The 19769-nt window shown below is 44.0% G+C and overlaps 1 protein-coding gene across 3 annotated transcripts in view; it reads right to left on the reverse strand.

Moving 5' to 3' along the window:
- Positions 1-11799, reverse strand: part of ABCA1 (ATP binding cassette subfamily A member 1) — a 96446-nt gene extending 84647 nt beyond the window's left edge. For 2 of the 3 annotated variants that reach the window (XM_049795261.1, XM_049795259.1), the window contains exons 1-3: positions 11655-11799; positions 11242-11320; positions 9715-9754 (exon numbers count right to left, since the gene is read on the reverse strand). The gene's annotated coding sequence lies outside the window, so the exon portion shown is untranslated. The remainder of the gene's footprint in view (positions 1-9714; positions 9755-11241; positions 11321-11654) is intronic. The other variant, XM_049795260.1, reaches the window with a different exon arrangement.
- Positions 11800-19769: the final 7970 nt, after the last annotated feature.

Genomic DNA, 19769 nt, shown 5'->3' on the forward strand with positions numbered 1-19769 from the left:
TATCTGCCAATACCGGACCCATCCTTTTAAAGTGCAATCTCTTGCTTTTATAAAGTGCTTACTCCGTGGAAGTAGGAAGAATTCCCTTAACTGCAACAAATAGTGCAACTTAGTTGGAGAGGTCTTTGTGCAAGACACACAATTTTCACATCCAATCTCTTCATTGTGTGAACACTGCAAGTTTTCCAGTAGAGGTAGGTACCAATATACAGCAATTTTAAGCCTAGAGGCATCAGGCTTACTCCTCTTCATCACTCAGAAATCTATTTTTGTCTAGCTCTGCTTCAGCATTTCTCCACGTCAACATACACAACACAACTGCAAAACATAGACTACATGGAGCACACCAGGGGAGACTCAAATTACCTAGAACTTCAGGGTAAACCTGGCAGCTGTCTAGTAACTCAGGTGCAAACTCAAACTGTGACCTCACCACAAATAAACAGGTATCATCAGAAGGAGCTGCCTTATAATCAAAACAAGTAGTATGTGTTTGGAATAATGTCCTGAATCAAGGCATGTCCCCTGTGCAACATGTAGATACAGCAACAAGCATTCAGTTAACCAGCCAGGCAAGAAGAGGTAAGGATTAAGAAGCCATTTTGTATTTAGCCAGCAAATAAACAGCAGGGATCCAGTATACAGAGGTCCTTGCATGCTCTACCAAGATGCCACTCAGACTTGTGCACACTTAACATACTGTTTATCAGCTGCCTCAAGTTTTCCCAATTCCTTACAAAAAACACACAGGAGGGATCAAGTAAAAGATGTCTGAATACTTCCCCAGATCTTCTGATATGAGTTTCACCCCCTAGGGAAAAGCTTACCCTTACACAAGAGCTCATTTAGTTTGCAGAATCACTGGACATGAAAGGATGGGCAGGAGGTGCAGAGCAATCTGCGTGTACCTTCTGATACAGCCTGGGATTCCTGCTTTGCTCTTAGCATAGTTCTAACACCAGGTCAGGACCTTCTCTACCCAGCCAGACCAGCAACCAAAACACCCACCAGTACAATTAAAGCACAGGGGTCCACACACTTGTCCCCTGGTCTGCCTGCACATGACATTTCCCCCCACTGCAGAAACCCTGCACAGCCTCCAGACCTACAGGGCTGCAATTCCATCTCAATGTGCAATTCAGAAAATTACTCGTAAGAGAAAGTTAGGCTACAAGGCAACCTCTGAAAATGCTGACAGTGAAACACACACTTTGACCAACGCTTTCTTTCTAGATCAGTGCTACCCACTACTTGGAAGTGGAATGGCTGCTGAGAAGCCCATTAGCTGGCATGCCAAGAGTCTCGAGCCCCAATCCATCTAAATACAAAGCAATGTATTTTTACAGCTGTAGATTTAAAGAGGAAAAAAGCTCAAGTGGCAGAGAATCAATTCCCCACCCCCATGCCTGGTGTCTGTACTAAGTAAACATAAAACAGCCTTCAAAAGCAGCTTTCTGCAAACAATGCAGCTGTTTGCTTTCTTTGGGGGACTAAAAAACCTTTCCCCTAGAGAAGAAATCACTATTTAGACAGGGAACAAAGCAAACTTATCAAACCTTATGAGACTGGAACATCTCAGGATTCTGGCAAGAGGCTACATAGACCCTTTACCTCTCCACTAAACCCTGTCCTGGTCAGCAGAGCTAGAAGCTTTTACTAGTTGACGAAGGTTCAGTGGCCTTCATGAAATCAGTTAAAAGACTGTCCTGTTCCCTCAGTCAGACTTTTCACATCACAAAAGCTACCACCACTAGTGGCTCTCCACAGACCAAGCAGCCGTAGAGAGTACCAACCTAGTATCTAGAGATGATGCCCTTGGGAAGGGGAAAAAGGCATTATTTGCTGGACACAGCCCAAGTTTGAGCTACCAGAACCAGTGCTGTCGTTCTTCCATGAGCAGATGTGGTACAGTACTTCACACTTTCTGTCTCAGACAAAAAGTTGTACATCTGCTTAACTCCAATAGCTTTTGCCTACATATGTAATCAAGTCAAACAAGACCCACTTCAGAAGAAAAGGCACAAGTAAAGCACAAACACCAGATTTCAGCAGAAATATAGTCCAATTTGGAAACGCTGAGAAATGTCTTGACAGTTCATTTCCTTTAGGCAGTGTCAGGCTGCATATTGCAGAGCAAGCAATACCACGAGCCATGTCAACTCTGCACAGCCCAGATCCAAGGTCAAAGTCCCCCGGTGCTTCATACACTGTCAGTTGAGAGCAGGTCCCCCATGAGGGCTATGAACACCAAGGCAGGACAGAAGTGCCTGCCTCATGAACTGACCTTTCGACTCAAACAAGACAAACCATCAGAGAACTAGTGGCCTGGATGGGCATCTGGGTTAACAGAGGTGCAGATTAAGCCAAGAGTCCAGGATTAAATCCACATCTGCCAAAGCAAGGTCTAGTGCCTTGGCCACTTCTCTGCAGAGCACCAGCATTTTCTTTCTTCCAGCATAGTAGCTACAACCAGAAGAATCACTCTTATACAACTACATCCACTTTGTACAACCTATGACTGTGCAAGGCCATAAGAAGCTCTTAAGGCACAAGTATTTGGAGGACACCTTCACCATAACTTCCATAATTCCCAGAAAGTGAAAAGCACTTTGCACCTATGCAACTTCGAATGAGACTAAAGTAGGAGGGAAAACAGCATTAATCCCAGTTCTGTTGAGATTAGGCTAGATATAGAGCAGCTGTGGACAAATGCAAGCAATTTTTTATCCTGCTGCTAGACATCTAACTGGAGATAATATCAACAGCAGAAACAGCCAGTACATAAAGAATTGTAAGTAATGTCCCCTCTGTGATCAAAACAACTCACGCTAAAGCTTGCAAAACCCATAGGAGCAACTCTGACATTCTCATCTCTAAAACTTTCAAGAAGTCAAAAAACTTATGGCATCTACTAGAGCTCTAGGAAAGAAGGGAAACTGCCACCCAAACGATGATAATTTTACAGGAGTAGCAGTATTGCTCTTTTAAAGTAACCATCTAACCCAAAAAATCTGAACTAAGTTACAAAAAGGTGCCACAAAAAGCCTTAGCAGCACAGAGTTCGAGTAACTCATCTGAGGCCACAAGCAAAGCACAAGCAGAGATGAGAATACAACCACACGTCTGTCTCCTGGTTTAAGCATTCCTAGACTCTGTAGCAATCACAAGCAATGCAGGATCAGCAGTAGGAGTGTGAGCTTTGAACCTACAGCCTGCTGCCTGGGTCACAGGATCATTATCAGTGGAGCCACACAGACAACTAAAAGCAGGTCTTTCATAACCTGCTCACAGTGGACATTTCTCTCCCATTTGCCAAATGAGCATCAGACACCAAGTTTCCTATTCCATCTAAAAAGCCATTCAGTGAGAAGTGTTTTCCTCTTCAAAATCAGCCAGGTCACATCACAGGGTTTACACCAACTCCTTCTTGCTAACAATGTGATTGAGAGCTTCTGGGTCAGCAGGCAAGAATTTAATTAGGACCACAAACAACAATATTTGGGTGGCAATTCTTGGCAAGATCCTCAACTAGTTTACATCACTTTACACACACTGATTACTTGGCCTTAGGTTAGGTAGTAAACAGGTTCTGACCTTGTTCTCCAGTGTTTACTAATACTGAAAGGAACTAGTACATTGCTTTTAGCATGGCCATCCACCTGCCCTCCAAATAACAATGACTTGGGTGACAGACACCAGTTTAACGCATTTTCCCTCCTTGAAGAGCATGTCAAGTTTTGTAAAACTAATATTAAAGGACAGTGCAAAAACATCAGGAAGCTGATGAAACAGTCTCAGGGAATCCCTCTAGCTATCTGCCATCTCTGGTCCAGACAAAACTGAGACACATAAGATCTCACTCATCCACAGGATCCTTACAGCAGCATCAGCATGCACACAGCTACAACAACACCAAATAAATGACTTCCCTTTGTTACCTAAGGGGGCCCAACCTCACAGGAGACAACTAGTGGAAAAGGACTCCTTTTAGCACAGGCTGACAAAATACCTACTCACAACCTGCTTTAACTGCTGCTATTAAACCAACTAGTGACGTAACCCATGCCCAATACTAGGTTCTCCTTTCTCCACTAGGTACTACACAGAGAAGGAAGCCTGTATCTTGCTCTGGCAAGAGTTGGAACTAATATAATGTCACGTTAGGGGCAGAAATCTGGCTTCTCGACTATTTAGGAAAAATGGCAAGGTATTTCTAAAGGTACCTAGCCTTGGCACTATGACTGAGCAAATGGATTTTTCAATTTATGTGCTGGATTTATGTCTGAGCCTTTCTGAATGCTCCACTATGAACAGCTGAGCAGATGATCAGATGACCTGGCCCAGAATTAACATAATGAGCACTGAAATCCCCGGCCCTAAACTCTTCAGAGCATCCATCTTGTTGTTCTGTCAAAGCTGAACTCCTAAGATATACTTCTGGGCCACAGGTGGGCCCATCCCTACCAATCAGAAATAAACCATAGGGGACAGTTTCCCAAAGAATCAAGCACTAGCTTGCAAAGTACTCCATAATACAAATTGGACTACATTTTCCGAAGTCCTCAGTGCCTCCTTAGACATTCACACAAAGCCCCATTTTCAGAAATGGCTGGTGTTTTATAAGCTTTCCTTGTGACACAACACACCAAGCTGTTTCGAAAACCTATCCCAGGTCCCAGGGGAGCAATGTCTGCCTACCAGAATGACCACAATGACTGGTTCTTGTTACTTCCTAGCATGCTCAAAAGGCTCCTTGGTGAAAACCAGCACAGCTCAAATGCAGTGGAAGATGTCAAGCTTGCATGTGCCACAGCTGGACTGACCCAATGAAAAGCAAGTGCAAGAGACTGTGGAATGCACTTAGGCAAGAGGAATTGCTTAAATGTCAAGTATAACTCAAGATGAAATGCAGTCATCTATTTTACAAAAAACCCAGCTTCCACTGGAAGGTTGCGAAATACGTGAAGCATTTCAACTTCAATATTACACTGAACGTCCCCTACTTTCCCCATACAAAAAAAGCCAAAATCTAGTCCATTCTTCAGCAAAAACAAACACAGAAGCTGATTTGCTTTATCACGGCCAATGTCCAAAAATCCATAGTCCACATTAGCAGGTATTTTTTTTCTGGCTCTCAAAGAATGAGCTCTTCTCTAGTGGAATCTAGAAATAATAGAACATCCTGCTAAAATAACAGTTGCAACATTTGAGCTCAATTCATGCCATTAAGATTTGACCTCTGAGCAACTATACTATCATGAGTACACAGTCCGCAAAAAGCTCTGTTACACAGCTTCAGTCACTTTTTCCAGCTGATGACGCATCCTGTTTAAGGGCATTATCTTTGCAACTAGGAAAAAGGGTGAAGCATTTCACACTGCAAAAGGTAACTTTTCTGTTTGGAAGCAACCTCAAGGGGGAGAAGGAAGTGAGGGCTCCCCCAAGAAAATCATCAGCCTGAACAAATTTTAGGAAAAGAAATCCATGAGCTCAGAGGGTGTTAGGACAAAACCACTTCTGATCACCATCCCTTCCACAGCACATCCTGGCCACTGAATCACTTTAGACAAAGCAGCCATAGACCTGGTTTAACAAAGTATGCACTGGTAAGTGCTCCACAATCCTACAGCAGAGTGGCTGGAGCACCACTGGCATGCTTATATCTTCCACTGAACAAAGTCACCAAGCCTTGCTGCTTTGCCATCATGTTGATAAGGATCTTTTTTGGAAAGGAGTGTCTTCTCCTACATCTTGTTTTTGTAACTTGCTTTTCATCTTGGAAGACGACAAGGACACAAACTGTGCCCAGTACAAGATTAAACTGGAGTTTGAGATGTATGCCTGCCCTGAAACATCAAAAGAAACTTTACTGTTATTTTCCTTCTTCATCTTTGCCATTTGGGACCATCATGCCATAAACCAGCACATGTGTTCAGTAGCAGGGCAGAACACAACATGGCTTATGCTGTAGAAAACATCCCAGTGGTGCCTTTGAGATTCACTGGCATAAAGAATAAGCTGTCTGTTAAGCTTGATATCTACACAACTGCACCGCTACCTGTGGCATAGGTATAAGTAACAGTAGATGAAACAAAAACATCCCTGAACTACACAGAAAAACATCAACCAAGAAAAAGCCTCTTAGCACAATGAAAGGAAATGACATTGTTGAAAAAAAAGCAATAAACTGGCAAAGACGGTATTTAGCAGCCATTGTCAGCTTGAGCAGAGTTTGATCTTTTAAAGGCTGCAACAAACAGAGCCACAACAAGACCTCACCTCCCACATGGCTACCATCTAACCATATGGGTTTGGCAGCTAGTAATTCACTGAAGTGATAAACAGATGTCCAAGTACTTTTGAAAGCAGTGACTGTCAGCTATGAGAAGGAATGAATTTCTGATCAGCCTTGGCGACCGATACAGAGTTCAATAACCACTTCTCTGAAGTTATTCATAGAAGAACATGAAAATTGTTGGCACACACAATAAGAAGGACGCCCGTGTGCCTGCTGTGGCAGGTGTGGCACAGGGCAGCTAGCTGGGAGCACTGCTAGAAAGCACATGCCAGTCTTCCCCATTTTGCCTGATCCACAGACGCAACAGTTGTTCCACACACTTTGTATTCTTTAGCTCCAACTGTACAACCCATAACCCCACCGCTGAAGCTTCAATCCTTAGGCTCAGCATGACAGTTAACAGACATGCAAAGCAAGCTAATGTTTGCCTATTTTAACATCATGCACAGATCTGAGAGAGGATGACAGAATTTGTTCATGTCCTAAGCGACATCTGATGCAGAAGGATTCATGACAGAGTTTCATTAGTTTTCTCCAATAGTTTCAACAGACCAAGCACTGAGGTGAAGAGCTGTGGTCTACTCAGTTTCAATCAAGACTCAGGACAGAAAACACTTGAGGTAAGCACAGAAGTGGCACGAAACGCCAAACCGAAAAGCAATAAGCTTGCAAGAGAGAAATATAATCAAAAGTTTTGCAAGTTTTTAATGCATATAGGATCCAAAACATACGGTTTTTTTCACTGAGCTTAGGATATCCTTAATGGTGCTGAGAAAGTTCTACTGGGGCAGACAATCCAGTTGACTAAAATTATGTCTGGTTTTATACATAAACACAACTGGGGAGATAGATGTAGTGGTGTGGATTATTAAAAGCGTGTCACAAGAACTGGGAATGAAGCTCTGGAAGACATGACAATCAGGAGAACAAAATAGTAACCTGAGGAAAATAAGATCTGAAGAAATCTGAAAACAGGTGGTGCACAGGTGATGGTGTCAGTTTGCTAGAAGGAAGCAAGTCCAGAGCTCTCCAAAGACAGTAGAAAAAATTCCTATTGCTTACTTCAGGATGAGTATCTAAATATAGGTTTGAGAGAGCTGGGAAACAAAGCAGTAAGAATTGCTACTCTGATTTAATAGGATAAAGAATAATTAAAATATCTAAAATGCTTTAAAACAAAGAAAATCAGATAATATGCACATTGCTCATTGGTAGAACAAAACTACAAATGCAGGGTTAATTTAGTTTATTAAATAGGAACATTTCATTTAGGGGAGGAGTAGATTTTGAACTTTGATTCTTGTACTGCTACCAGAATGAAACATCCATGTGTCCGTGCTCAGAAAAGGTTGGTGCTGCTTCACTGTTTGGATGAGGAAAGTTTGCAGGTTTTTTTAATCCATTCAAATTTTGTCCTAACTCTGCTTTTATCAGCAGCCATAGCCAAACTCTTGTTATGGTGGCATAATTACAATATGGGCAAGAAGAAAAAGTCATCAACTGATCCCTAGAATATCAATATATTCCCCACGAATACAGCTCTCAGACAAAAGAACATGTATGATAATTTGCCTCTTTCTTCTGAAGGCACAAAAATTCACCCAGAAAAGCTGACACTACATCTGAAAACCTGGGACTTAAACGCAGGTTGCTGACACTAGCAACACAGCCTACAGTCTCTAAAAAGATGTGTTACCTGTTGCAGGTGAGGAAAAAAACCACACTTTCACTTTTACCATGAAGAGTATAAACTTTTGTCACGTCATTGTTGTAACAATAGCAAAAGCAGGTAAGAGGAAACGGGCAAGTCATCACAAGAAGATGGGTGCAGGTGCTGGGAACCAGGTTCTCCTGGTCCCTAGTCCTGCTCCTGCTACCTACACTACCAGCACCACTGCTGCTCTGACACCTTCCACATGGCTTAATTTTGGCTTTTACTAAGCTAACAACCAAGAATGCTATTGAATATTAGTTGCACAGCTTGCTTGCCTGCTCCCGGTAACAACCATTCACTTGGAAATGGGCTAGTAAAACTGCAGATTGCTTCAGGGAGCCAAGCTAGTAGGGTGGTAACGCATTTTGGCCACCTCTCTCTTCCACATAGCTCTGCCTGCTATTTGCTAAAAAGGAAACCAGACCTCCAGAATGATCTCTGAACTGTGTGGTCAGAGGCTGTGACTATGTTTGCTCTTTCCTGGAGAATGACCTTGCTATCTAGCCCAAACCAGAACAGTATTGGGAAGGCTATTTTGCTCTCCTTTTCCTATCCAATACCAATTATTCCATAACAAAGTTAGCATAATGCAAACCAATTTCATTGCATTAGAGCTCTGCTAAGCAACACTCCTCCAGAAAATAGCAGAAGAGGAAAAAGGTCAGCTTGTATGTGGATTTTTATGCCAAACTAATCCACATTCTTATTATCTATGATCAAGCTTTTTCACTAATAACCCCATGAATAAAGACCTGAATGCTCCCATTTTTCCTACAGTGTTAGCCTGTTGTGTCAGGAAAGCTGCATCAACAGTTTTCCATCCTACTCTGTCTCACTCTCAGTCCTTGAGGCAAGCTCACGTGCTTTCTCCCCCAGTGACAAATGCTAAAAAAAAGACAGGACTGGCTTTGCTGCCACTTATTTCAAAGAAACAGACAAAAAAAAAAAAAATAGAGAACAGGGTACTCCAGTCAGTAGTTCAAATCATGGTAATTCTTCTGAGTTACTCTATATGACTTTTGTACGACCAATAGAAATATAAGACATGCAGCTACAGAATATGAAATATTTTAACTTTTTTATGTGGTGAGCTTCTTTTGAACACTACACATAGAGTCTTACCATGGTATTTTTAATCTATACTCTTAGTATCAGTAACTGCAGATGTGCATGCTTGTTAACTACACAGAAAGCTTTCAAGCATTCAGGATTCAAATCCTCAGCCACCATCAAAAGGAGGCAATCTCAGAGTGAATTTCTACCATGTCAGACCTGAAGAAAGTGAGTAGAGTGCATAGCTTCTTCAGATGAATAAGGAAAATGTGTCATATGTATAAAATGTTTTACTAAACAGTAGGTCCCAAATCTAGCCCCTCTCACAGCAGGAGACATCAAGAATAACCAGCCTACTCGAAGCATGCTGGTGTTTGGTCAGCCATGGCCTCTGGACTTATTTCAGGATTTGGTGTGTTGCCCAGCCTAGGAGACCTATATAAACACGAAGGGTGCTTGCTCCAAGGTTACTTAAACAAAGTGGTAGTCTGGTTCCCTTTGTGCTCTGCTCCTGTCATCATTGTGCTGACACCAGTGCTCTCAAAGGCATGAGAAGACTCTGCACATAGGATGCTGGAAAAAATAAAATAAAATAAAAAAAAAAAAAATCACCAAGCAAAGAGAAGAGAGTTTGTTCTCAATTACTCACCCTGGGTTGGTGAACTCCAGTGCCAGCACAGAGGACGAAACTGATAGGGAGAGAAAAGAGAATGGGCAGTCAGGGGAAAATGAAGGAGGTCCATTACTAGTTCACTAGCAACCTTCAACTACTCTGGTTTAAAGTTCTGAAGAAACCACACCCTAAGAAATATCATGCCTGCATGGTGCAACACATGTGATAAACACTAGCACAGCTGATCACATCTGGCCACCAATGGGTGAGTTCAGTACCAATCCTCCTCCTGCTCTGTCTCTATGGGTCTAACCCTGCCAAGGTGAACTCACTGGCAAGACAACAGGCTTGCAGAGATGAAGGCAAGGGAAGACTTGCTTTCTGAATTGTGTGTATTACGCTTAACACATGAGAATGCTTCAGCCCAGAATCTGCTTGGAAAGTAGGTCCCCAGCTGCTTTCTTCAAGTCACTGAGGCTTATTCGTGAATCACAGCAGACTGTTTTACCCTCACACAGCTGGGGAAAGTTCAGCCTAAGGAATGCTAGAGAAAAGGCTACTCCTGGAACAAAGGCCAAAATAATTTTACTGACTTTTTTTTAAACTCATGGCATTTCATCTTCTGTAGTTCCAGCATTTCACCAGGACCCACTCATATATACCGTGACCACAGATGTCAAATTTGGTTCCCAGACCAAGTCTCTGCTCACACCAATAGCACTGAGCTACACTTGGTTTTGAAAACAAATTTAGCATTACAAAGAGGGTTTGCTGGCAGCTGCCTGTGGCAAACTGATTTATAAACATGCCTCAATCTCACTGGGTAGAGAGATCATTTAGAAACTTTCAACATACCTGCTTGCACTGCTATGCAGCTATATTCAGAGGAAATTTGGATTTGATATCCAAAAAGACTACCATGACTCCTGCAAATGCCAACTCATTTTCAAAGGTACCTCCAAAATGAATTTTAATGTCTTAATCCATATCAGTAATTTTCAAGGAAGTCCAACTCATTTTTAGGTTTCAATTTAGCATGTTTACAAGTATGTAAGCACATGTTTGCATCCCTCTGGCTTCAGTAAGGTCTATTCCAGCACACTGAAGATCAACTTTGATCCTCCAAGTAAGTTATTTGTACAGCCTGAAAATCTCCAAGGCCAACAGCTGGGGTAAAGAGGGGAGAGGGGGGCACTCCTGTTTAAAACCGGCAAAAGTACTGTTTAATATGAACTTTTAATTTAGAATTGCAGGATCTTTCCTGACACATTTTAAGCATCTGGGCAGCGGTGCACCTCCAGAACGAAGCAGTAGTATTTTGTAACAGACTGATGATAGGTTGTAATGTAGCAGTCCTGACATAACAACAGTCTTCCAGGCAGAAGCAAGATACGTTGTGTGCAACTGAACCTCCTGCCCCTCACAAAAGCGCCCGGATCAATCTTTTATTTTTACGCTTCCCCTCAACCCAAGGCCCTCCCCTCCCCTCACCCTCCGCGACTTTATAGGATTCACGTAGGAGTGAAGGGGATGAAAACCCTCCCGTTATCTTCTCACACCCACCGGGGCTGGAAGAGGGGGCGGTAAGGTGAGCCACCCTACACAAGCGCTGCCAAGTCTGAGTCGCCTCGCTCAGGATAAGCTAAAATAAAATAATTGTTAAAAAAAAAAAATAAGCACAAACCCCAAACCAACCAAAACCCCACTATTAGCCCCTTCCCGATCCCCCGCTACCCCCTAAGCCGTCCTCCGAGCCACGTTCCTTGGCACGCTGGACACAGCGAGCGGCACCACGCCGGAGAACAAAAACAAAGCAAAAACCACCAGAAAAGAAAAGCCCGACCAAAACCAAACCAAACCAAAAAACCCACCCCACTTATTTGCTTTCTTCCTCTCGCTTTACACCGCCTGCTCCGGGCGGAGCGGGGACAAGCGAGGAAGCCCCCCCGCCCCCGACAGCAGCCGCCGCCGCCTACCTCCCCGGGCTGTAGCAGCCGCCGTCGGTCCCGCGGGGAGCCGAGCCGAGCCGAGCCGAGCCGAGCCGCCGCCTCCGCTCCGCGCTGGCCGCTCCGCTTCACCCTGCCCTGCCCTGCCCTGCCCCGCTCCGCTCCGCTCCCGGCGCCGGCCCCGCTGCCGGCCACCCGCGCCCCGCCGCCCCTCTTATAGGCGGCGCGGAGCGGCCGGCGGCGGGCCCGCCCTTTCCAGCGCCGGGGCCGCCCAGCAGCTTGCTGTTCCCCTTCCCTCTGGTGTCTACTCTCCTTTTTCTCTTTTCTTTTTCGTCTTTGCCGCCTTCTTTTTCCTCTCTCTTTTTCTCTCCCCCTCCCTCTCTTTTTTTTTTTTTTTTAAATTTTATTTTTACCTTTGCTCTCCGCCGCGGCTGCTTGGGGAGGGGCGAGGGGGGGGGGACGACACGGGGCCGCGGCGATTTGCATGTAGGCGGGCACACTGCAGCCAAAAACAAACTGCGGGGCTGTGTATGTCCGTGTCGTGTGTGGCGTCCCCCCGTGCGTCCCCCCCCGGCCGGAGATGCGTGGCGTGGGATAGCTGCCTTGCTTTTTGCGAAAGTCCGCGCTCCCAGGTGCGTGAGAAGCATCCCAGCCCCTCGCGTTCGGCTCCCACGCCTGCCCCGCGGCCAGCCCCTGGGCAGCAAGAGCAGAAACCCGGGCACTGAGTCACTCGCGAGGTCAGCGTGCTCCCACCGCCCTCAGCTCCACACTCGCTCCGCTCCCGCACCCTCGGAGCAGAGCCGGTACCAGCTGGGCACAGGTACCTCCTCGGCTGTACCAAGAGCGCTGGCCTGGCAAGAATCAGTCAGAAATAATAACCAACTTCAACCGGACCAGAATTTGTCCTCCATGTCACTTATGGTAAGGAAAAGGCAAGGACCTGTGAGAGCTAACACTTCAGTACGTCTCCATAAATAAGGATGAATTCAGTTGTGTCAGTTCCCAGAGAAATTAACAACCACTCACAAACCTTAAAAAAACCCCAAAATCTCAATTTAAAGGTTCACAGTGCCAAACCTGCCTTGCTCCAAACACAAAATCCGTAAATGATGGTGTGTTTTAGCTACCTGAGAAATAGGCTGTGTTATTGATCTCAGCAATTATTAAATTCTCAGATGCTGAGGGTGTCACAGTCCCTCGTCCTCCCAAATGGGCTCCTCCCCTAGAAGCATCACCCATCGTGCAACCCCTTCCCCATCTTTTGCTTGTTACACGGCAGGAGCACTTAAAAACACTGCAGTGCAATCTGTGAAAGTGTAACCGTGCATTTTCAATGCATAAAATGCTCTGTGAATGAAAACAAGTAACACACAAAAGGCAGGCATCTAAATTACGGTTCCCTCTGCAGACATAATGCACTGCCATTGCTCTTCTGCAGTGAAGTGGCTGATGTTATCGTTCATGCTGTTAATGCTTTGCCTTATTATGAGCAATCTGGATGATACGTGGTTAGTGAGGGAACTGTATCTGCAGGTTTCCGGACTTGTATTTTGATGCACAGCCTATCACCGTTATATTTCTTCAAGTGGCATAGAAATACAGATACCTGAAAGCAAACTCTTGAGAGCTCAGACTGATAGTAATCTGAAATAATACTATGCACTGGAGTGTCATAGATAGCAGTAACTATTCAAATTAATAACACAGAGCCTTCTACACTGAATAAAAGCTGACATATTCATTTCAGCAGTGACCCAAGCTCCTTCCCTCAGCCACCATCTCACAGAGGGGCTCAGGGCTGGACAAAATAAAAAAGCTCCTGGTTCTGATCTTGGTTTCCCCAGTGTAGTTGCTACATAACTTCACTGACTTAAACTTCACTCTGTACGTTCATCTGGTTGTAAAACTGAAATAAAAAATGGCTCTTTAACATATAAATGCAGCTGTGTGGTTTTAATCCTATACTAGACCTTTCCATCTTTACATATTTCCAAACATTTACTGGATCATAATTTCAAATTCTAAAATAAATAATTTCAGCATGTTTACTCAGAACACAGGGAGAACGAGTACATTTAGTTTACCATCAGCAGTGTGTTATGGCTCATCCCATGTAGTACAGAGTTTGAAAGAGGGTGGGTATACTGCATAGGGTATTCAAAAGAATTAGTGACCTGACATGAGTGGAAACAGTGCTACGTCAATAGCAAAGAGCAAGGTGAAAATTGCCCTGCTACTGGTGCTTCCTTAAACCAGGGTCCTCTAAGGGAAGTGTGGGGTTTTTCAGTATTGTCAGAAGGCTGGATTTTTTAAATTCTGGAAATCGGTACCTGTGCCAACTGTTAAAGCATTTGGACATTTTCCAATTAAATAGCTAATATACAGCTGTTCATGAGAAGCAAATGGAGCGCTTAATTTAGTTTGCTCCATTAAAATACCTGTAGGATGGTGGGAAATCTTTGTGCACCACTGGACAGCATTTGTCCGCTTTTGCATTCTCCTGGTTGCATGACAGTGGCATCAGGTCACTGAGAGACAAGTGCTGACAAATGGTACAAGACAGATAACAAGGGAAGGGGGCACGATCAGATCCAATGGCTAGGCTGTACAAACACAAAGTCAATAGCCATGCTGGAATAGCTTCTAAGAATAACACCAACTATACTTTTATTTGGGTGGCTTGAGTTTTCAGAGTGGATGAGCACATGCGGCTCCTAGAGATTTCTCAGAGACATTTCTACCTTTCAAGTCTTACATCCACAGCAAACACTATGTTGGCTTTTGTGTCCTGTGGAAAGCGTGACAGGTCTTTGCAGGCACAGCAGTCTCAGTCAGGGAATTCTGCTTAATTTATTGCCACTTCACACAAAATTTCAACTACTGATTCAGGTACTGAGGGGAAAAAAAGAAGACATAAACAATTGAACACTTCAGGAAAGACCTTTTCGCCCTCCCCAAGCTCAGCTTCAGTTAACCACCTCTTCCACCCCCTTCCTAGCCTCAACATCCCTCACTTTCAATAGGTGTTATGCTCAGATACCTTCTGTGAGGCACTGGGCAATGTGGAAAGTTTGGGTCAGCATGTAATGGCTTCTTTCTGCTGTTCCATCCTTCTTACTAACTCTCCTCCACTGCTCCTTGACTCTTACTGTTCTTCTGCTTCACAGTGGGTCCTCCATGGGCCATAGTCCATCCAGGGATGCCCCTGCTCTGGCATAGGTCCTCCATGGGCCACAGTTCCCTCCAGGGTGTTCCTGCTACGGGATGGAGTGCCTCCCTCCAAGACTGTGTCTCTCCCTTCCATGTGTCTCCTCCACTTCCTCCTCCTCCTCCATCTCCTCACAGATCTCCTCATGTCTCCTCCAGTGTCTCCTGCCCTAGAGGCTGCTGCTCTTTCTTAAATACGTTAGAGCAGAGGTGCCATGTGCTGCTCTCATTAGTTGAGGTTTTGGCATACGGTGGGTTGTTTTCATCCCTTTCAAAGCTGGCTGAAAGCAGCTGTGACTGGCACAGTGGAGTTCATGTCCTCCTCCCTTGCGGCCCCCTGCAACTAAAAGCCTGCCAGTTATGCCCAATACACAGTTGCCATGACATGCACTTTCAGATTAGACCTGATCCTTTCTTCTTTTCCAAAGTCTAGTCTTCTCCTTCAACCTGTTCCTTCACCACAATGTCCTTTTAGGGTCCAAGGCTGGGTGCAAGGGAAGAGCTGTGGAGCTGCAAAGGGCCTGTAGCTATGCCAGTTACTGAGAGGTCAGAAGTCATGTAAATTGCTGTTCATGGAAAAGACATTAGGTAGTGGAATGAAGGGGTGGAACTGAAAGTAGGAAAACACGCTGTGTTCTTGATGAGGAAGAAGTTGTTTCTTTGTACTTGTAACTTCTACAAGCCAGAACTCACCATTGTTGAGCCTGCAATATTGATAGCTCCTAAGGTCAGGATACTTTGACAAGACTGTGGGCTTAGTCAAGCACATCAAGAAATGCCTTGTATAAACTGAAGAGGTCTAAGGCAGGTTGCAGCAATAAAGCAAGCCACAGTTTAATACACCTTTTGCAGTCAGCTGTTGAGGTATTTCATCTGGAAATCCAAGCTCTTTTTAACCCTAGATGACCTAGTTTGGACTGAGTTTAGGAAGCAGGAAAAATATCAGATTAGTAATACTTCTATTTAGAAAATAACCTTTCAAAGAGCTTTGCTCTACCTCTTTTCTATTATTTGACAGCTTTGTAGCACAACCATAGCTTCAAGATGCCTCACTATTGTATCTTGGGGTGCACAATGAAGGTTAAGCTGCATTCTAAGCATCTGCTCTGTCTTGTTTTACTCTCTCTTGATTTGCAGTATCTGAGTCAGAGGATGGTGACAGCTTTCACGAGGTATTCCTGGAAGGAGCTTCCTAACTTTTAGTAAGAAATAATTGCATTATTATTTTATAGCAACATAAGCTCTCACTGAGCATTCTAGCTTCAATTTGTGTTTCCTAACATGGGAGTTAGTCACTCCAACCTGGTTTACAGCCTAGTGAGTACAAGTGACTGCATCATGCTGTTTACTGCAACCTACCATGCTCACTTTTCTTCCCATCCTTCTATTTAGAGAAAAACAGGTAACAGGCTGTTTAGTTGTTTCACCTGGAGAGAAAGGGAAGCACTGGCTGAGGTTTAAATATCCCTACATCCTCCACTGTGCCCTGCAGTGGGGAACCTTTGAAGTGCTTATCTGTGCCATGTGAAGAAGTGAATCTGGGAAGTTACTGCCCTCAAATCAGAGAATATTGCAGGCCTGTCCCAGTGCCTGCTGGTAACAAAAGAGCTTGCTCTCATCCTCTCCATCTTTCTATATAAATGTAGGCCTCAAACTGGCTGCAGTCATTAACAAGAAGCTTCTATGTCCTTTAAATAAAATATATTGCAGCTTAGATATGAGCAAGCCACAATTTAAGCAGTTATGGGTAACATTTCTTAATGTAACATACCTTGTGTTTAAGAAGGGTAATTTAAAAGCCATCTCTCATGAGGGTTAGTTGCCAAATGGCTGCTGTTATTTTAAGAATAGAGCCCATTGCCATGAGCTTAGCCTTGTAATTTCTCACAAACACTTAACATTAAATATAAGCAAAATTACATCTGCAGTTACCTATATACAACAAGGTGCTGTGAAATTCACTGTTAACAAAATTACTACATTTTGGATGTAAAATATACATGCAGCCAAATACTTTGGTGGTAAAAACTCTTTGACTTTGCCAGAAATAGGCTGATTTTCCCAACCATGGATCTAACCTATAGTTTGAAGAACAAAGAAAATATGTAGAGTTGCCAACTAAAATACTGGAAGCTTATGTAAGGTAGCAATTGTAATTTTATATTAAGTTTCTTCCTTTCTTAGATTCCCCAGAGGTATACTTTATAATGGCATGCAGCATGAATGTATTTTTGTGTTAACATTTCAACCTTCCTCTGTACAATTGTCTGTCTTTCAAAAATTAGCCCAAACCAGGACTCCTGCAGAAATATTTCAGTGTACATTACATGTGCATTGCCAGACAACTTTTATAGGGATAGAGTAGCCTGCACGAGTCAGGGTTTCTGTGCAAGAAATGTGATTGGATGGATAGCTATGCAGAATGTAAAAGTTCACTGTGAACAAAGCCCATGCTTTAAAAATTCTGCACTTCATCTACCATGATAAATGTTCATGCTAGTAACAAGCCCAGTGCTTGGAACAAGGAAGCAAAAATTCATCACAAAACAGAAGTGTAGTAGACATAGAACACGATCAAATGCAAAGAAAGCCAAATAAATGGATGCAATGTGGTTTTATCTAACCTCAGTTTACGTACTGATGGGCAAATCTTCATTGGTGTAAAATGGACCAACCAGGAAGTAAACTTCACTAACTTAGCCCTTGAGATGCGAGTTAAAATGGTCAATTCCCCAAATTTCCTTGTGGCCATCCAAATGCCATTTCACCTCAGCTGCAGCGCTCCAGTCCTTAAACAATTATTTAATACAGATAAAAATTTGACTGTTTAAGATCCTTACTCAGTCAGTCCTCACGAAACTCAATGCAACTTTTGCCTGAATAAGGACTCCTACACTGGGCTCATCACTACAGAAGCTTCATTCTACATAGAGAGCATGTTTTCGAGTAGCTCCATTAAGTCAGTGGAGATGTGTGCTTGGGAATTTGACTGCATACACTGACAGTGCCCCTTCTGAATTTTAACAAAGTCGATCCCTGATTAACAAATCTTCTCTCACCCACGGTTCTAGAGCTGTAGACAATACTGTTTAGTGCAAATCTTAGTGGAAAGGGGATCGGTTTTAGGAAGTGATGTTTTTCCTTCACTAGATAAGGACAGTCAAGAAGGGAAGGAAATGCACCATCAAGTGTTCAAAACCAGCCTGTGAATCAGAAGGAAAGAGGGGGGACGGACTAATCCATAACTGTACAGCCTGCTTCAGTGCCAGCATGACCAGAGGCCATGGAGGAAAGTATGCTATCCCTCGCCTCCAATCTCAGCAGAAGAGTTAGACTCAGAGCAAGCCATCCTCAGGCCCTGGAAGGTGTTATTTACCTAACCTCACTGCAATACACAGATCACTGAGCCCCTTGGCCTCCACCCAAGCAAAGGTGTGCTTTTAGGTTCTTCAGCCTCACAGCAGCTTCCTCCAGCACAGAGCTGGAAGACTGTCTCAGTCCTGACAACGTCTCCACATCTATGACAAGGGAAGATACAGGCCTGTTGCCTGCCATGAACTGCAGTGCCCTTAAAGAACTACTTTTTTGTTGTTGTTGTAGTCAGAACCATTTCCTCTTCTTTTCCCATCCCTGGCCTCTGCTGAGCTCATGAGTACTCCACATTACCGAGCTTTTGTGTGTCCATGCCATCCTACAAGGACTTGCTTTCCAGGAGGCAAGAAACACCTCTTACACTTCCTTCTCCAGGAGTGACTTTTTCCAGAGACAGGACTGAGACCAGGTTTTGCTTTTGTTCTCTTTATACAGCTGAAGAAACACCTTCTGCAAGTGAGCTTTAAAGGCGTCTCTTCAAGTCTTGCGTTTCCCCGGACATCAAGACAAATGCGTTCTGCAGAAAGAAGGATCTCTGATCAACCCCAAATTTTTCCAGAGCTGCTCAGAATTGCCTGCTGATTTCCACACTTAACAGACACTGCAGTCTGCTCTGTAGAGCCTAACTTGTTCTCCTCTGACTAGGTTGTTCAGTTTGGGGGTTGCTTTGTGCTATGCTTTTACATTAAAAAACCAGGCAGTTTTTGAGTTCTGCCAGCTGTAACATTTTGCCTTGCTGAAACAGCTTCGCTTTCTGAATGTTTCCACCTCTTTTATCAAGGCAGCAGATTTGACCTCTACATTCTTTAGCTACTTGCAGGCATCCGGGGCTGGATCTAGGGTGTAGCCAGCTTGCTCTGCAGACACAATCCCCTTCTTGGCTCCAATATGGGCCAGTTCCTGCTTCTGTTCATTTTGTCTTAATCTGAAGAACAGGTATCGCCCTGTGCCTGTTCATTATCTCCCCAGCATCTGCAGCAAGAGGACATAGTTGAGTTTAATCTTCTCAGGTGCCCCACCCCCCCCCCACCCCCCCCATTACTGTGTGATTTCATCAGGTAGTTGGAGAGACTAATCCCATTACTGCAAATCCTGTCTTGCCTCCAGTGTTGGTGCCAGAGGCTGTGCAGCCACTGGTCAGCATATCAGCAATCTTTCTGGGGATTCAATGGACTCACAAGCTATTGTACATTTCCACAGAGGCTCCAGTACCTAAGCTACGTCCTTGCTTACCGTTCTTGGCCGGTTTTCCTCTTTATCCCCATGTGGCATGCCCAAGTGTGAAATGCTGTCGCTTCATTGTCCAGCATCAAAACTCACTGATATCAGTATCTAGACCCTTTTTCTCTGTCAGAAGAGGTTCCTTCTGTTTCTCTTCAGCTTAGAGGACCTCCCTCTCACTTTGATGCTTCTGCTTCAGCATATTCCCATCTGCACCCATAGCAAGAATAATGTAACATTTTGGAGGCCCAGTACTTTTGGAGAAGGACAAGACAATCAACCTCCATTTCTCTGTCCTCAAGTCTTTACACAGTCATTCTATCCTGGTGTACTTGCTCGTGGTCA

This window comes from Accipiter gentilis, chromosome Z (assembly GCF_929443795.1).
Source record: "Accipiter gentilis chromosome Z, bAccGen1.1, whole genome shotgun sequence".
Taxonomy (NCBI): domain Eukaryota; kingdom Metazoa; phylum Chordata; class Aves; order Accipitriformes; family Accipitridae; genus Astur; species Astur gentilis.